Source organism: Fundulus heteroclitus, unplaced genomic scaffold (genome assembly GCF_011125445.2).
Source record: "Fundulus heteroclitus isolate FHET01 unplaced genomic scaffold, MU-UCD_Fhet_4.1 scaffold_52, whole genome shotgun sequence".
NCBI lineage: Eukaryota > Metazoa > Chordata > Actinopteri > Cyprinodontiformes > Fundulidae > Fundulus > Fundulus heteroclitus.
Genome location: NW_023396945.1, coordinates 577,243 through 596,956, shown reverse-complemented (window position 1 = coordinate 596,956; position 19,714 = coordinate 577,243). Strand labels below are relative to the sequence as shown.

The 19,714-nt window shown below is 40.7% G+C and overlaps 1 protein-coding gene across 3 annotated transcripts in view; it reads right to left on the bottom strand.

Annotated features, from left to right (window-relative positions):
- The window catches only part of plxnb2b (plexin b2b), a 167,425-nt gene that overhangs the window by 70,790 nt on the left and 76,921 nt on the right, over nucleotides 1-19,714 (bottom strand). The gene's annotated exons all lie outside the window — the stretch shown is intronic.

Below are 19,714 nucleotides of genomic sequence, written 5' to 3'. Positions count from 1 at the left end.
CATATTCATTTATTATAATGGCCCAGCCAAAGTCTGGACTTACATCTAATTGAAAACCTTTTTTGCACAATTTAAAATTTGATGTTCAGATGTTATAAATGCAATCAGATTTGAGTTATTTTGGAAAGAACTGTGGGCAAAAATACTCTCTAGCCAAAATGCAAAGCTGGAGGTGTGGGGCAACAAGTGTTTTTTTCTATTTTTAGATTTTTTTTTTTTTTGTAAGAACCAAATAGGCCTTTTCTTTCACTTCAGAATTATACATGAGTTTATGTTGGTCCCTCATAATATAAAATACATTGTGGAAAAGGTCAATATGTATGAATACCTTTGCAAAACATCTAAGGGAATGGAGGATCAAAAGGAGAAAGGACAGAAACAGAGGGAGGGCCATCACACTTTACTGACTGAGATTCAATAACTTTATTGTGCGAGCTGGCAGCTGCCTGTCACTCGTCAAGATGAGTCAGAGTGTGGTTGGTGACAGACTTTTGTCGTGATGGGTATATTAACCGAGGCCCAGTAAGCTTCCAGCTGTTGGTAATGACTAACAGCTATCAGTAATGGCTCTAAAATGAGCCAGCTCTCATCAGCATACGGAGAAAAGGTCATATTTGGAACTTCGAAGGTAATGTCTAATAGCTGCAAAAAAAAATACCGTGCAGAATTAATCTTCAAGTGTTTTCAACTGGTGGAGCAGCAGGAAATAGACTGGACTTCGTTTTAATTAGTCAGACGAAGAAAACTAATCACAGAATGGGTGGACGATGATAAACGTCTGCATGCATCAATGCGATACCACAAGAGCACCTTCTAGATTTCACTTTCTCTCTAAAATATTAATGGAAAGCCACATTTGCTTAGACTACCTACTTCTTAATTGAGCAGACTTGGAAAAAAAAATGTGCCCTGGGTTACTGAAATCCCTCCACAGCTCTCATCCCTCAGTCCGCCGATCCTTGCAATCTTCATCCATCATCTATCAGCGCTGCTGTAGCCAGAGGGGAGAGAGCTGCTAAGCAGGGCCTGACTAATGGCTAAACAAATACCATTATCAGGCCTTGGTGGCCGAATGCTGAGCTACAGGAGCCCCAGAGCAGCTGAGGCTCTTTAATACTTAATCCCTGCCACCCTGCTTTGCTAAGGCTGTTCAAAGCTACGGGCAGCGCGGAAGGTACTCTAATGAGGGAATAAGCACAGAAACACGAGAAAGGATAAGGTGCGAATAAAAGGAAGGGTCACATGTTTAGGCTCACACATGCACAATCACTTAGTGCAAACACAGAGTTGTGAGAGGGACATAATAAGGGGATATAGGGACAAGCGTGGCCCCTCTTCTCGGCCAATTCCCCTCTATAAAAAATATTCAGGGAGAAGTTAATGAGCCTGTTACAGCACCACAGCTCCCCCGACGGGTCGGTTGATTGCACCACACGTCTGGAAGCCGGAGAACTGGTGTGTATATTTGCATGCACACTTCCAAAGGGTATGCCACCTGACCTAAAGCGGTCATTTGCTAATTGTATGTTCCAAACTCAGGAATGCACATTTACTGATGAACACGCTTTCACCCACAAATCAGCACTCTCGGGCTTGCAATCTATCCCACTCGCACTCGAGTCGCTTTCCTGCATAAACCCATCACACCCGAGATAACGTTTCACATACGCACACACGCACACACAGACAAACACACTCAATCAAGTGTGACTGAGCGAGCAAGCCACTCAATGAGAGTGGGTGATTAGGCCCACGGAGAGTAGGCCTGACCTTTCCCTCCACATCCAGTCCTCCACGCGCATGTGTGTTTTTATGAGTCAGTGGCTGTAAGCTCTCGGGCTCGTGCCACTTCACATCAAATGTCACAGACTTAAATGAGATGGCCAGACAGACAGACAGGGCGATGGTGGAGGAGGGAGGGGCAGAGAAGGCAAAGAAACCGTTGGGGGGATAATCAAACAAAAGAAACGTAAGAACGGCATGACTTTCTGGGGAGGTTACAGCAGCATCTAAACATACGGAGAAAGGGAAGGGAAGAGTCCCTTCACCAATCAATCTGCTGTCTGACTCCCCTCCCTCACTGCATGACAAACAGCAAAACTGAGATATTTTTAAGTCCTGGGTGAGTTGAGGGAATTTCGCGCAGCCCTTGTGGGTACATCGACCACCCCATCTGACACCGGAGATAGTCGAGTCTGCACTTCCGCATTTCCGGATTTCAAGACGGACAGAATGGCAGACAGTCTGAGCCAGGGCTCGGGGGAAGAGTGTGAACAAAGGACAAGAAAGTTTTGTTTTGGTGGCTCACTGCCCTGCCAACTGTTTAGGCCAAGGTTTTTCATATCGATCCTCAAAATTATCAAAACTGTTCCCAAATGAATAGCTTCCAGATAAGTTTCGGATGTGCAGAGGCTCGTTAGCTAAAAAAACGCCACTCGGCATCAGCAGCTCTGCAGTAAAATGAGTGGACAGCATTAAACTCCTTGGAGAGCAGATCTCTGATGACCTTACCTGGTTGAAAAACACATCTGTGTGTCAGAGAGTGTGCTGACACTGAACACGGGCCTGTAAGAGATTCTCATGGCAAGATAACCTTGACTAAAAATACAAAGGTTTCACTGCATCGCTGCATTTACACAAAAGGCTTATCCGATTGCTTTCATGTATAACAAAAGCAACAAATATTAAAATTTAATTTAAAATGTATTCAAATCATAGCTGTAATTATTACCTATGGCATGCTGTCCCAATCATTATTTTTGATACATAGACTTGTAGCAAACTGAATAAACTCCTGCTAAATGTACTAGTAGTTTTAAATGAAACATGTTTATTGCACAAATTAGCCAGTTTTTGCAATTCCGCTCTTTATAGACACACAATATCAGTATAACAAAGTAATATTAGCTTGTTAATAACACAAGCTTTCTGATCTTGTTAGCCTACAGTTGGCTGTTTAACACACTTGTAGGTTTCATTTAACCAGGAAAGTCCTTATGAGATCCAGCACCTCTTCATCCATATAGTCCTGGTAAATTTGGCGATTGTAAATAATGTAACAGCCAAATTAGTCTCTCTTCTCAGCAAGGGAAAGGTTAACAACCTTCTTTCAGCCAGCTAACTGGCAGAACGGGACCAGCAGCAGGTGGGGGAGGGGGAGTAATAGTAACCTGAGATTTTTAATTAAAATGTTTTAAACTGTAAGAAGGGTATTAAAAATATGTTAGTGGTTTTGAATCGGTAGCTGGCAGTAATGGCTCAGGCCTAGTTGAAGCATCGCCTCTCAGCATGCTACTCCAGCTGCAGTACGCCAAACAATATCACCCTGCAGAGGATAGTGAGGGAAGCGGAAACAGTAATGGGTTTGTCCGTCTCCTCTGTCCAGAGTCTGTTTCAGGGTCACTGCAGGCGCCATCAGAAAAACAGAATGGCAGCATCACAGGCTGAGCAAGCTACACAGCTTACAGTGGTTAAAATGTTGTTTGAAAGATTCTCTACTAATTTTATATAATCTTTTTACACTAATTTGCTGAATCATTGCAGAAATTTTTTTCGTCCTTTGTTGTAAGCTACTACATTTGCTTTACAATGAAGTTACAGTTAAATTCATTTTCAATTGGTTATGGATAATAGTCATCTATATAGCTAGGAATAGCTTACCTGACTCCGCCAGATGGATTTGCTCCGCATATCCATCTGGAAACCTTCCGTTGAAGTAATTTTGGGAAGGGGCGAAAATACTGGTTAGCTGATTGGCCTATGTTGGTGATAGACGGGCCAAATAAACCAATCAGATTCGTCGTCGCTCGAAAACACAACCACAAGCCAAGCTACTCTTGCTGCTGCAGGTAAAGGCTCGTTAGCTCAGCAAAGAAATACTCTGTAATTCCGATAAAACTTGCTCGATAGCCACGCTAACGCTAGTTTCATCGGCTGAAGCCGCCATGTTCTTTAGACTGAACTGTCGTGCTTCCGGTTGCGTCACACCTCAACCCGCCTCAAAGCCAACGCTGATTGGACGTTCGTTTGGTGAACGGCTCCAAATTTTCTTTAACGGAGAGTATCCAGACTGATCTGTGAGTGAAACCTTGAAAGCTCGCGAGATCAGGATGGTCTCACGAGGCTAAGGAATAGCTATATAGTGTCGGAATACACTCATACGTGAATGTAAGGTTAACAAATTAAACCTTAATTCGCATTTTTATTAATCAGTTATCAGTAAACATGTCCTGATTAGTTTGTCTTAAACAATTACAATATCTTCAGATGAGACAAAAAAAAATACTACATGATGTTCTGGTAGAGTCATAATGACTAGTTTAGAAATTTAGAAAATAACTGCTGGATTAATCAAGGCTGGAAATCAGTAATTTACATGACCTACAAATATCAGCACAACACTTCATCAATAAACATTTAGTGAAGAGCACTTGGATAATTAGAAGTTTCATTCTAGCCTGAGGTTAGTCAGAGCAGAAATGATAAAAGAGATTACCAAACTGAACTTTTCATCAGAATTTATGGTCAAGTTTATAATTAGGTGAATGAAAACAGCACACCTTAGTCCTGGGTGGGTGGGTAGAACTCATTAATACTCTCCTCGCCTTCAGTTTAACCTCCATGTGAGGAGTTTTTTTTTTTTTTTGTCAATGTTTCCAACCCGTCAAGCTGACTGACCCCTTTTCACTGGGTAATTGGGCAAATACAATGCTGCTATATGTAGAAGAAGTGGCTTCTAAAAGTATGAAAACAACACTCGCGTTGAGGCGAACAGGAATGACTCGATAATAACAGGCTATGGTAGGCACTGGTGGTGGTGCAGCAAGTCTCCATCTGCCTCATCTCGTACTTATCCTTTTTTTTTTCCAGCCGCCATCGCAACGGATCTCAGAGGAGATCAGCACTCGCTGCTGACGGGCCGGAGGACGTGTGGCGGGATGCCCAGGTTAATTAAGTTTGAAATCATAGAGATGATCACTGCTGCTGCTGCTTGGGATGCCATCCTCCCTCTCTGTTAATACCAGAGTATTCAGCTTGCCTGACAGGTACAGGGGGTGTTTGTTTGCATAACTTTGAATGAAAAAGGAGGTTATTTTATTATGTGAAGAAGGAGAAAAACAAGCAAGGAATATGAAAAATGTGGGTTACAATTTAAGGAACCAATCAATTAACTGTTTTTTTCTGCCTACACATTGGAGCTGTTGCTAACCATCTTTAACAGATTAAAAAAAGGCAATACATTAACCCGACTTTGATCCCAGAATGCAATGCATACATTTAAGTAGAGCAAAGGTAATTGAAAAACACATTATAAAGTGCTTTGGAGAGTACAGATAAGGTTTAAAAGGCACTAATAGGACCGTTTACTATTTAATTTATATGTAAAGGCACTGAGCTGCTGGTTAAAGTAAGGGATCTGTATACCTAATAAACCACAGGTGAAGTTCAAACACAATGCCATGCATATGTATGCACTACCTCCTTGATAAATGGCTATGATTAGGTTTTATTTTCTGTACTCCCTTTGATTAATTGCCCAATCCATTTCTAATCAAATGCAGATGCACAAAGGTCAGAGGGCACATCAGCGTCTAAAAATGTTCTGCTTTAATCAGGTTGCAGATGGTCTGACTGATAAGCAGCGGGGTGGCAGTGACGACCAGTTGTGTGGCATACCAAGACATGCCAGCAATAGGATCTGCACCTTATCTCTAAAGGAGTCACTGTGTCTTTCATGTCCGGTGAACGCCTTGACATTTTGTCATGGAGAGCCTCATGTGAGGGCATAGTGGAGGACTGTTGCCGGTAGACGGCCAGCATTTTCAGGGGGATATGATGATGCAACAGAAAACGAGACCTTAGTGCACAAGTTAGAATGTGTTGGGATTTTTTCTGTAATGTAGACAGGTTCTAAATTATACATACATATATATATACACTTTTACTGACATCTGAGTAAAAAAAATGCAAGTTGCACCTGGACATGTTTTTAAGCCAAAAACAAGCTTCTAACGTCTTTTTGGCTGAATATTTGACCTTACTTTTTGCCAGTATTGATACAAGTCATAGTTGTTTTTTTCTGGCACAAAACCTGATTGCCATTTTAGCCCTGCTTTTTTTTTGCCCTGCTCTATCCATCCCAAAAAAATAAAATACAATAATCAGCTGCAATATTTGCATGTGATCAACATCCACCCAAATGTACAAAAAACTGTGACCTAAGGTGAGAAAAATGGTGCGGATGTTTAGGATCAACCCAGGAACCAACAAGGTACGAGCCTACCGGACACAGTTGGTCGGCGTCAGCGTCCACAGTGAGACCAGTTTGATGAAAGAAGCATCAGCTTCAAAATCACCTACTTTCATAACACAGCGGAAATTTGCAGCTCCCTACATGGAAACTCAAATATCTTCAAAAGAAAAGTTTTATTGACAGAAAAGGTGAAGAAGTAACTGTTTGGCTACCATGAAAAAAGCATGAGGAGTCGAGGTGAGGCTTTTAAATCTAAAGACAGAGCCCCAACCGTCAGGCATTGTGGTGGTAGCAACATGATTAGGGTCTGTTTGGCAGCCATTGGTACTATTGTATTACATAATGAGTGAAATAATGAAGGCAGAGCAACTCTAATTTACTCAACTTCCCCTGAAATCAACAAATAGATGACAGCAATGTGGACATCCGTAGGCGTTCCGAAAAGATAAGTGATGTTGACCCTGTCTGGATGAGAGAAACGTTACATCAAAATCAAACGTGTGCATCTAATTACTCTTTGTAAAATGCATCAAGTTTGTGTTTTATTATCAGCCCAACCTTAAAAGCAAGGCTTGCCCAGGAATACTAAAACATGCTCCGGATAAGTCAATGTAAATTTCTAACCAAACACGACGCTGGGGTCTGCAGGTGAATCCAACACTGCAGTCTGCATCTCCTGAAACTCCGTTAATAAAAGCTGCCCCTTCCTCTGGACTCTGTCCCCTTCAGCCCGTGAATGTTGAGCTGGAGGAATTATCAGCTCCGGACATCGCAAAACAGAGCATCCCAAGGTCAGGTTCTCTGTTCAATTACACTTTTGATTCCCGTCCACCTTTCTTTCTCCCTTACCACTTATCCACTCCTCTCTGCGAGTCAGCCCACACTGTCACCACTGAGTTTCACTCCACGCCTAACCCCTTATTTCCAGGACAACCGCCGCTTTGACACACATTCATTTCCAATCTTGCAGAGTGGTGGACTGAATAGAAATTGACGATTCAATTTTTGGAATGAAACTCAAGAGTCCTTTTGGAATCGACCCCCTCCCCCTTCCTTTGCTTGGGTGCCTGCTCTTCAGCACCCCCGCCAGTCGCTATCTCCGTCCTGGTCTGCTGAGTACAGCCAATTTCTCGCCTTGTATGGAGACGAGGGCGAGTGGGCTACCTCAAAGCCCAGTCTAGAGAAGAAAAAAAATAATGCCCCGCAGCTCCCACACAGTTCTCTCAGACACCTTTCCTCCATGCATGTTCCTTCTCATCAAGGAGACTCGCGTCAAACGCTTTAAAAGCAAAAGGTTTATTCTCAGCATTGCTCCCAGCAGGATGCTGTGTGGCAATTTAAAAATGATCTATGCAAATGTAATTTCTCTGCGTGTCATCCAACACAGCCAATTAATGAGTAAGCTTCCCCAACCCTACCATAAATTAACAAGGCTAGATATAACAGCTAGATTAATGTGTTTTTCTGGCACTTGCCTAATTGCTGGAAGACTCCAGTGGGGCTGGAGTAAGAAGCTTCATCTCTATATGTGAAAGAGACAGTGAGGGATAAACCATCAGATCATTTACGTGGACTCTGTTGTCTCATCTATTGGTTTGCAGCGAGGAAAATCCAAGTGTCAAGAGATGGGCACAGAGATCCTATCCTCAAGGAGCTCGTGTTTAACCCAACAGAAATTACGGGCATTGGTTGTTGGATTGACTCCGTCTCAGGGAGGACATTAGCTCCGGTCAGACTTTGGAATATGTTACTGGAAAATTAACCGATAAATGGTTGTCGGGGCACATGTGCGCCAACGGCATATCTATAAATGAGAAGTGGAAGCTCAAGGCGGAGGGAGGAGACGTAAAGGAGACGGAACGGATGAATAACCCTGTGTCTAAGTCACGGGAAGGCTAAAAAATGATATTAGGAAAGAGGGAAAACAACCTCAAGGAGACAAAACAGCACATCAGCAACACGGAGGCCTTTTGTTTTTACTTCTTTCAATTGATTGTTGGCTTCACAGAGGGTGAGACGGCTAATCCGCTGTGGAAACTAGAGCTGGGAGGATTTGCTCTAAGTATCCTTATTAGTAGGGACGTACAGATATGAGGGGAGCTGGGGTGGGCGGTGGGGTAAAGGTTGAGTGGATAAAGCAGAGTGCAGAATGAGTAAGGAGGAAGCAGGCAGCAGGGGAGTAGTGTATGCTGAATACAGCGTAGGTGCCATATGAATCTTTAATATGGAGCCTAATGGTTTGGGAGGGAAGACGGGAGGAGAGGAGAAAATAGGGAGCGATAGGGGGAAAAGAATCTCAGAGGAAGTTACTGAGCTCCCTTTATATCAATAGTCATATTAAAGGGATAGTTCAGAACTTTTAAAGTTAGATCTGTGAAGAAGCCACAAGCACTTCATATCTCAGCTGCAGTAGATAAATCTCAAAATTGTTGTAGTGTTGAATGGGAGCAGTATTTCACACAAACCTTTAACAAGAGTTGGGCATAGATCTTTCTCACATGGGCAAAAAAGCCTCTGTTACAGTTGGTGAGGGCCAAACCATTGACTGAGCACAATTAACATAAGTTTCATGTACTCCTGGTCAAAGTAGACACTGCAACGGGCCAATAAAATGCAACTAAAAATTTATACTTTTTTCATGTAGATTATTATTTTAACAAAAACATGTCAAAAATACATATGATCTTCTTTTTCACAGATTGTTTTTAAGCCTCAAACTTTAAAATCAAGTTGTAATTCCCCACAATAAGTGTAATTATGGTCTCCACGACCTGGGCACACCTCTCTATAATGTAAAGAGGTCCATGTTCTCTGCTTACGATATTTTAACAAAATTGCATTTGAAAAATCTGGAACTATCTCTGGAAGTGTTGCATAGAACCAAGCCAAGCACTTCACACCAGTCTCGATTAGCGGGAGAGGATTGTTACAAAAGGACAGACTTCCCTTTGTTGTCCAAAAACAGAAAGGAAGAAATGGGCCTGATATGCAGATAAAAATAGATAAAGGATCTTTCCAGGTGATAAATTTCCTAATTGCTTTTGTAGAGCACACACCCCGCTGGAAGCTTGGCCATGGTACATTGTTTTAATTACACGCACAAGAGCCTAATTAGTTGTATCTGTTATACCAGAGGCTAACATGCACACAATTAGACCCAAATCAAAAGGACAGAGCATTCAGACGAAGGAATGTGTGCCTCTTTGTTCCTGCCCAGTATTCATCAAATAGCAAACGAAAGTATAGACAGCCCTCTGCTTTCCTAATCTGCTAATGCTGAGATCACCCGGCCATCTTTAAACTAATTAAATACATTTCCTTGCGTGAGTGCTTGAGCGAGTGGCTGCTTGACTTTGTCAGTGTCTCCATCTCTCTGGCTCACTAGCTGGTGATGATTGCTCGAGTTAAAAAATTGTTGATGCAATCACAACAGCAAAACAGTGCAGCCAACAACTGTGGTCTTCATGAAACAGTTTGTGGATTAACGCTGGCAAAATATGGCCTCAGGATCCTGATCCACCAGCTGTCTCTAAAGAAAGAGAAAGACGAGGAAAAAAAAGCAGCCTGGATTCTGAAGCGCTTCAACGACACCGTGATTTTTCCCTCTTTTGGCTGTGGCTATTTAAGTAAACCGTTAAAATTGTGCCCAAGGGAGTCAAGATACAAGTGGATTATTTTTTTTAAAAAACAACAAAAAAACAACATCTGACACAGGGGTGCAAGTTGTATTTTGTAGGCTTAAAGAAAATGACTGAACATTAAGCTCACTGGGTGAAATAGTATCACCAGCTCAACCATTTGCCTAATACCCCAGCGTGAAAGCCATTTCTCTGACCCCAAGCAGCTTATGCCCTAAGGTAAGAGACCTCAGAGACGTTGACGTATGACATATACAACCAAAGCACTTAGTGCTGTGATCTTCCCTGTGCAAACTTTGAATTTTAGTTAGCACATAATTGTCTCCATGGGAAGATCTACAGCCGAATAGAAACTGTGCAGAATCTTTGGACAATGCCATGTTTCACCTCAGCATGCTTCTCTATTAGTCTTTAACAACTAAATCTGTACTCTACAATCACTAGCATCAGTGAAAAGGAAAGTAAGTAAAGTGCAGCGCAGCATTAGCGGTGACTAAAGAGTCCTGCAGTGTTTTTCTCTGGCTGAGATTACAGTCCTGAAGCCAGGTAGCATAGCTATTTGTATCTCCATGTGCACCTGCACACCAAATCAGCTAGAATTATAAAAAGGGACTTTTATTGCTTCTCTGTGATTACTTTAATGGTTTGTGTCACCATGTACATGTGAGCCAAATGCTCAGCAATGATGCTCCTCTGGTCTGGTCCAAAGAAGAATTCAGATCATTGCTGTTTTTCCCACTCAGTCCCCAGGTGCAGTGTAGAAAGATGTGAACCAAATTATGTTTGCCTCTTAAATTGGTTAGTCACATTTTTGTTGCTTCTGACACATCCATTACAATTTTTATTTTTTTTATTAACTCACTCGGACAGAAAAGTAAAACTTTTAAGACCATTATGATAACATGGACAGGTCTGTAACAAGCAGCTTCAAAATATGGTATTAAACTGAAAGGACATTTTATATAAATATATTTATATCATGATGTACTGCTTTACACATTGACAATATAATTAGATTTTACAGGAATGAAGAGAACTATAGGTTATAAAGTGAAGTTACTGAATATATTTATATTTGGTTTGAATTGGAATTCAATGGAATCGGTTTGAATAAATTTGACATGAGCCACTTTATTAGGTACATTTTTTAAATAGCTTGGTAAGACAAATAGGTAGTCAATCAATCACGTTTCAGAAGCTCAGATTTGTTAAAGATTACCCATAACTAACCCATTGTCTTTTATCGGTTCATTTTGTCCAATCTAAGTATGTCACTTCTCTGACGTCCACAATTTCTGAGTCATCTGTTACCTTCAAATTAACTGCTTTCAGCAGCTCCAGCAATCTGTAGTTTCATTTAATATCTAACACTTTGGACATCTTGGTACCAACTGACCACTGTTTAAGCATCATCTACCTCAGTATTGGTTCTGGCCATGACCATCCCTTTATGAACTCAGCAATCATCTTCTGATGGCTGCTCCCAGCAGGATAATGCACAACGTCACAAATGATCCCAAACAGGCTTCTTGAACAGGACAATGACTTCTCTGTGCTCCAAAGACCTCCACAGTCACCACACCACCCTCAATCCAACCGGCATCTTCGGGGTGTTGTGGAGCGGGAGATTCACATCATGGGGGGTACAGTCAGTAAATTTGCAATAGCTGCTTGATGCCGTCATATCAATATAGACCAAAATACAGTATATCTACTCTGTAAAGAATTAGGACAGTAGTGAGTATGTATCGCCTTATTAACTTCATTCTATTGAAGACTATCAAGCGCCATCATATCATTTAAAAAGGTAGATACTATAGGGGTGTTCTGCTTGTATAACAAAATGTTTTATTTTAATGCGTTTTACACATTAGAACCATCTAAGAATTAGTCAAGCATAACAAACTTGGAATCAGATACTATAAATGATTTGAGGTCTGGTAAAACGTACTTTATGATTTGGGGAAGCATTGTGGTATTTCTAGCATAAAACATTTATATTTTAAAAGGCTAAAGGATTGTAAAAACTGTGTCAATGCCAAATGAGAAGAACCTGTGGGGTGTTGAGGTAAAATATGCAGACAAATTAATCCCAACATTGGTGTTTCATGACCGCACTGACCTCTTCTTGTAAAATTGTGCTGGCACGCCATGAACACTGTGTAAAGTTTGAGGAAGAAAGAAGAAAAAAGATGCTGACTTGTCAAGTTTCTTCCTGAAACTCTATAAAGAAGACTTAAATGATCTGCTGTTGATGTCTGTAAGAACACCATCGCAGGTCGGCTCTCCTGGAGCACACACAATAATGCTTCATCACTGATCATCAAACGCATAGGAAGAACTTCGCCGCTGTGCATTTTACTTGATAAAAAGAGACGTATGCACTGATGACAACAGGTACAAATAAATAAGTAGCTGCACAGATGAACATGAGAGTGCGCAAAGGGGGTAATGTTCATAAGTGGCACCTGGTCGAGCCGGTCCATTTCCTTGATTGGTTCTATTCTAGCTCTGCAGAGGACCTGCTGGGCTTGTGGCCTGGCAATCCACATACTGAATAGCACCTGACAAGTCACATCTGATTGGAGCGAGGGATGGGGCAGCAGCCGCGGTGGCTGGGTGGCGTAAAAGCTGATTGTTACCATGGCAATTGCAGACCCAGGATCAGGAGGTTAGATTGCATGGCGTGCAGCTCTTGATAGCTGCATGAGGCCGTGCATCTGAGTTATTTCTGAGGTTTATAATCACTGTCAACCAGCAGCTCCTGTGGCCCGTGCACACACATGGGTATTTACTTGCAAGAATTCACAAGTAAGCAAGTGTGCGCGCAGAAGAATTTTCTCCAATCAGTCTCGGGAACTCATCTGGCCTAAGCTTCCATCTGGCATCGAAATCCTAAAATCCTACCTACATCTTTGCCATGAGTGACAATCCTCTTTCACTACATCCCGTGGATTTCTACTTTCGGCATGAAAAAAAAAAAAAGAAGAAACTTATAGAAAGCAGCTTGTGTGAATCTAACAAGAGAATCTTTACAACCCGCCACGCAGCTAATCCCACATTGCTTATGTGTTCGTCTATCCTGATCAATAACTAGTGCGTACGCTGACGGTAGCTCTCAGAGTTATGTAAACATGCATTTGGGATGAAATCAATGCCAGCCGGCTTTAAAATAAAATCTCATTTCACTGTGGCGTGCCTGTGTTGCCGCTCCCTTCATCAACTTTCCCTGTGAATTTTTATAGGAAGGCACTCGATAGAGACAGGCGTGTTTAGAGTTTCTCCGTGAGCGGGAGGGTGGTGTCGATTAAGCTGGGTTAATATCTATCACAATAAATAACATTGATTACGAGCGCTGAAGGAAGAGTGTTGAAATTAAAGTGCAGAGGGAGGATAGGGCTGACAGATGACAAGCGCATGAAATCAGTTATGGTAGATTGGCTGGGATTTATTTATCTGTAAGAGACGGTTTGGGACAGACAGCCAGAGAGAGAGAGAGAGAGAGAGAAATTGTGTCTGAACAAATGTGAGCGTGTGAGGGAGGGATGCAGGAGAGGAGACAGAGTAGCCACGGCCAATCCTTAAAGGGTATCAGATTCTCAGAGAGTGAGTGTCAGAGGGCTAACAGACAACATTGCGTTTCTCTGGGGAGACACGTGCACAGCGAGCCTTTAAGATAGAGAGAGGAAGGAGGCGGCGGGTCACGTTTCCTCAGCTCAGGTGAAACATTTACAAAACAAATCAAACCCAACTTGTAATGAATTCGCCGCGGCTGAAAATAATCTACGTTGCTCATTTGTTGGGAAGAAGCATTTTTTTTTTAAGCTGACCCAGTTCACCCGAGGGCCACATTAGCAGAGAGAAGAATTGTTTTCTGCTAAATGTAGCACTGCTCTGCTACAATAACTCCCTGACATCAGGGAAAACACCAGCCGTACTTTTTCACTCTGCACAAATAAGACATTTTGTTTTCACTTCAATCAATAAATGGAGGGGAAAAATAACCTCTTATCAAATTTAACTTCTCTCACTGAAGCATTTTACTTGCCCATTTAGATTATTTGCTTGTTAAATGAAGGGTTAGTCTCTACAAGAGGAAAAAAAGAAGTAAAGTGCTTTGAAGAAGCATTTTCCCCTAGCAGATTTATTGATAGCCTCCTTAAATAAGAAAAAATAAATAAATAATGGGTTTGATCAGGGGCACTATATGGAAAAAAAAACAATTACCTCCATTTTAAATCATGAATTAACTATTAATCAGTTAATTCATGATTTTGAGAAAAGTTTAGTTAAATTTCGCTAACTGCCAGATCTGTAAATAAATATGATAAAAGTCATGAAATCATTTCTTGCAGTACATGTCTGGCAACACGAAGTAGGGTAAAATATCTTAAAAATCAACTAATGACAGCGTAATGGCCTGAGGTGCTTGAGGACCTGATGACTTGCTATCATTGATCCAAGAACGCGATGTTTAAAAGAAAACCCTGAAGGAGAATGTCAGGTCAGTTTGTGAGCTTAAGCTCAATCAAACCTGGGTAAGGCAGCGGGACAATGATCCAAAGCACACAAGAAAGTCCACTTCTAAACTGATCATGAAAATTATATTTATTTTTGGAGTGGCTTAGTAGAATTTCAGAGCTCACCTTCAAACAGTTAATTAATTCTTGAATATTCTCCAATGTGTTTGAAATAAATTCTGCAAATAACAGTGGAACAAATCACCCCCACTGCAATGAAAAATACCAATAGGGAGTCATGTCTAATGCTTGACCGCATTTATTGCCACTAAGGACGACAGAACCAGTTAGTAGATCAAGAAACCAATTACCTTTTCATATAGGGCCGGGGTTGGTTTGGATAGCTTCTTTACCATCAAATAAATTCAGTAATTTTTTATTGTTTTTTACTCAGATTGTCTTCATATCAAAACATAAATTCAAACTGTTAAATGTTATATAATGCACAACACAAAAAAATCTGTAAAGAGGAAAATCCTTCAATACTTCACTCCACCGCATACTGTGAAGGGCAATGACCTTGCACAGCCCAATAGATTGCTTCATTGTTTGCTACCTTGGTATGCCATTGAAATCTCTTTATAACCCTGCATGCCCATCATCCCAAATAGGGGGATTGTGTGGAAAATCAAGGGATTACTGCTCTGGTCCCTTTGGTTCTCATTAAACTGAATCAGAAAACAGATACAAAAGAGGAAAAAAAATAACTACCATTAACCTTTTAGATGTAAATACTTTGTAAACAGGACACATAGAAGTAAAGTACTTCCTCGTGAATAATCAAATGCTCTGACAGACCCAGAGACGCATGAGCTTTAATGCGTTCTCAAAGAGTCGCGCTGACAACGTATTGGGAAAGCATAAATCAAGAAGCAGCTTATAACTGGAAGATGGACATCACATAGGGCACTTTTTATAGCCAAAATATGGTTAGTATCTAAGCTCTTTATCCTATACAAGGCTGCAGCGTGATTTTTGCCTGACACTGCGGAGGAGTGCAATCCTCTTACTTTCCTCTTTATGAGGTCAGCAGCAGAAATGGACAGAGTTCAGACAGATGGGGTCCGAGGGAAGGAGGCAGAGAAAGGAGATAAAAAAAAAACATAACAGAGCATCACAGAAAGCAGTGGCGACAGATGATAATAGGTGACTAGAAAGAAATATCTAAATATTAGGTGGTAAAACTGGAAACTGGAAAAAGGGCCACATAGGTAAAAATTTTAAGATTGGTTAGGCATGCTGTAAGTTGTTCAGTGTTAAATGATACATTACACACTTTACATTTGAAAGTAGCTATCACAGCTTTAAAAACTAATGCCAATATGACCAGTTTTTACCCTGAATGGAGTGTTTTTTTGCTGACACTAGGTCTGGTGGCCAAGAGGATGTTTCCCAATCGATACCAAAACTGTCACGACATGTATTGACATAGTAGGCCTACCACTGCAACAACTGAATAAACTTTTTATATCAAAAGGATCCACTTTAAGGTAACCATGATGTTTTCTAAGCCTACACTAGGTACAGTCTTTATCTTAAAAAGTACCTTTATAAAGCACGACTTGATTTATAGCCAAAAATATTTTGGAGTATTACTAAATTATTCCCATATATCAAACCAATAGTATGTCCCTACCTTACCTTTATCTCATTTAAGATAAAAGAAGAAATGGGCATCAAAGTACATGCTGTTTTTGTATGTCTTTATGGAATGTAAATGGTGGAGATTGTTAGTTTTTCTGCATTTAATACACAGCAAAAATAAAAGAGAAAGATATATAAGCATAGAAGATATATTTGACTTGCTGAGACCAGCGATGAAGGGTAACATCTTCTGAGATCAATCTTGGGTTGATTACTTGATGCATCTTTACAGTTTTTGACAACAAGTTTTATGCTAAAAGTCTAATATTTGAATTTATAACACATTCAAAAAGGCGTAACACAAAATTAGACAATGAAGGTCCAGTAGGCCTGACCTTATCCTTATTCTGAAGCTCAATTCCAGAAAAATACCAAATCCTCCTTGGTTTTTCTTTAATTTTATCAAAAACTACATAGATGGATTATAACTACATTAGTTTATGTTGTAAAAAAATATACTAAAAAAAACTTATATCTTAATTTCAAAGCTTATGATTAATAAAGAATCAATAAGATAAATGAAAAAAGCACAATACTGGAAAAGTGAAAGGGAATTAGTTACAGGCTTGGTTTAAAAAAATCTAACATCCCCATTAAAACCCTTCCAGACCACTCATCTGCGACCTAAACCAACAACCTACTACACACTTTGTTCACCGAGTAGCCTAGAATGATCTGTCAAAAGTGTTTCCTATTACTAAATATGGGATGAAAAGGAGATGGGAGCAAATGCATTTCTGCAGCAAATAGCCATAGAATGAGAACGCAATTTAGCATCTTTAATATTTCTCCTTAGAAGCAGCCAATAAATGTGTAGTTGAACAACTCATTCAAAGGTAATTCCTATTAACAGAAAATATAAACAGCAAACAATCTCAAAATTATTGAAACTGTCATTTATCCAAGCAAGTTTGTACTCAACAGTGATGTGTGTGAATGAAAGTATAGTTGGTTTATTTGGAAAGTGTGTGTGTGTGTGTGTGAGCATGAAAAAATTGCTGTGTTAGTGGATAGGTGCAAGCGTGTGAGAGAAATGATGAATCCTTGGAGGGCTTTTATAATTGGTATATACGAGGGGGGCAATGTGTTATGGTGTATGTAGAGTTTTATGCTGTATTGGTATATGTGCCCATTGGTTCTTTTTTTCAAACATTTACATTGAAAACAGTTCATCCTGCTTAACATCAACCTGTCAAGGGACTACAGGTGGAAATTAGTAACGTTTTACTATAACCTGGGGCCATTCTTACTTCCTGTTTTTTTTTAGGTCAATGTATTGTTGTGCATTGTCTTTGTACAAATTTAGAAAAATCATCATCATCATTGTAAAGTTTGATTTCCAGAAACATTTAAATGCCCAACTCTAACTCCAGTGTATTGAGGAGCATCCATAAAGTATCCAGTCGCGCTGCAGTCGCAGTACAGGTGGTGGTTCTGCAACTACGGTTCCGACCTTCTCAAACTCCCACTGTTATTATTTTTCTGTCTGAGCTGAAGGTAGTCATTTCCTGTACTGAAAGAAATGTTAGTGGGGGTTGCTGGATTTCTTTCTGGATGGTTGAAAGTAGTTCCTGTTTAATTCAACGGTCAGGAACAACCTGTAATAAAGAGGCTGTGTGGATAATATGCCAAATCAAAAAGTACATTCAGTATTCAGCTAAACTACTTGTGTCCTTTGTGCATTAATTGATTAAAGCAAAGCTCTTCATTTGGTCAAATTAGAGCAAGAATCCTGCTTGGATGCATTTGCACACACAGATATATTTGAAAGAGATGATAGACTCTACTTTGTCCTGTTTTCCCACCAGGGCTGTTAACTCTGCTGCTCCCTGAACACTGACGGTGCCTCTTTTCCCCCCTGCCCAGGCCACAGGGTCTTCTGTAGAAATGACAGGTCACCAAGCAGTGTTTGAAGTGAAGCTTTGATAAAAAAAAAGAGTGCCTTTTTTCCACTTCACTGCTCAGATCTTCAGGAACCAGTCTGCTCCAGTATCTCCCACTACCCCTTCCTCCTCCTCTCTCATCTACCCTCCCAGCTCCTGCTATCTGGCTCTGAGGAATAAGGCAGGCGGGCGGAAGGGGCCCCTGCTAGTCTCCATTCTGGGAGCAAGCTCGCACGGCCCTGACAACTATCTCCTCCCTGCGACAGGCAATCCCTCTCCGCAGGGCTGCCCAAAGAAAAGTGTTGATGCTAACAAAATGCATGACAGCCGCTCACTTATGTTAACAGTCAGCGCACACAGCGGAGCAGCATCCCTCCGCCTGAGTTTGGCTTTATTTTCAATCACCCCGTCTAACATCTGAACTCTGCGTTCCTGTGGGGGGAGAACGACGGTTGACAGGGACCCAGAAGACTCCTCTCTGCCAGAGATTTCAACTTTTTTGTCCTGGGGGGGCGATGGGTGTGTCAAGTGGGATAAAGTGAAGAGAGAGAGAGAGGGAGGGGGGGGCAGTTTAGCAAAGATTGGGAAATTGTAGAGACGCGAAAGAAGAGACCCATCAATATCCTGTCATGGCTGCCTGGGAGAGCTACTGCTGTAGAAATGCTGAGATAACACAAGATAGACAAACTCATTTCCTTGATTTTTAAGTTAGACGGGGGGAAAAAAACAGGGTGGGGGGGTTACTTCAAGAGATCAGTAAAAACATTACGATAAATACTGCTGGTGGAAAGCATAATCAGGTAATTGGAGCTCTAGATGTTGAATTTATTCCTCCATGGTTCTGATGTTTATACTATAATCCTTGAGACACAATGAGAATACAGATGGTGACAGGAGTCAGACAATATTCAGCCTAACCAGCCCTCATCTTTAAACGTCTAGTCAGAAACTCAAAAGTTAAATCAAGTTTAAAAAAAAACAGATAAAATCAATAAACACAATATACATGAGTGTCCACAGGTCGCACAAGCAAGAACACTCTTCAGTGGGGAAGCTGTTACTGCAGTAAAAAGACTCAGTTGGCCCTTTAACCGTAGAAAAGAGTCATCTAATCAAATGTCCAGTTGAACCCAACAGAGGCATCACTGTTGGACTAGATATCAGGAGGAGGCTATTAATCCACCCATCCAAACAGAATATCCTTAATACATTAATGACCTCGCATTTATATATTAAATATTTGTATTTATTATGTCCATACAGTTTTACATCAACGTGCCAAGGGACTAGAGATGAAAATTAGCTACAGGCTATAATCTCACATATTTACTCCATGTTCATCAATATGTATTGTCCCTTATAAATAAATACATTAAATTAAACAAATCCTTCTGTTGCTGCGGTTTGAGCCGACAGCCAAAACATTTTTGTACAAATATTATTCTCATCAGGTGTATAAAAATAAAAGGTTTCAAAAACATTGCGAGGCAATTTGTGCCAACGTTAAAGAGCAGTGAACGTTATCTCAATCTATTGCAGTAAAAATAACACAGGAGGAGAAAACTGTAGCAAAGATGGAGGAGACAACGAGACAACAGGAAGGCTAATTGGAATACAGACAGTTGATTTATTTATTGTTTTAAAATGTGCATAGAGGATTTGGAAATGCTAGCGGTCGATTGAAAGAGTTTGACCAAAGTAGGAATGTTTACACAAAGAAACAACGTTAAAGTTTGTGTTGCTAACTGAGCTAATCACACATCAAAACACTTGAAG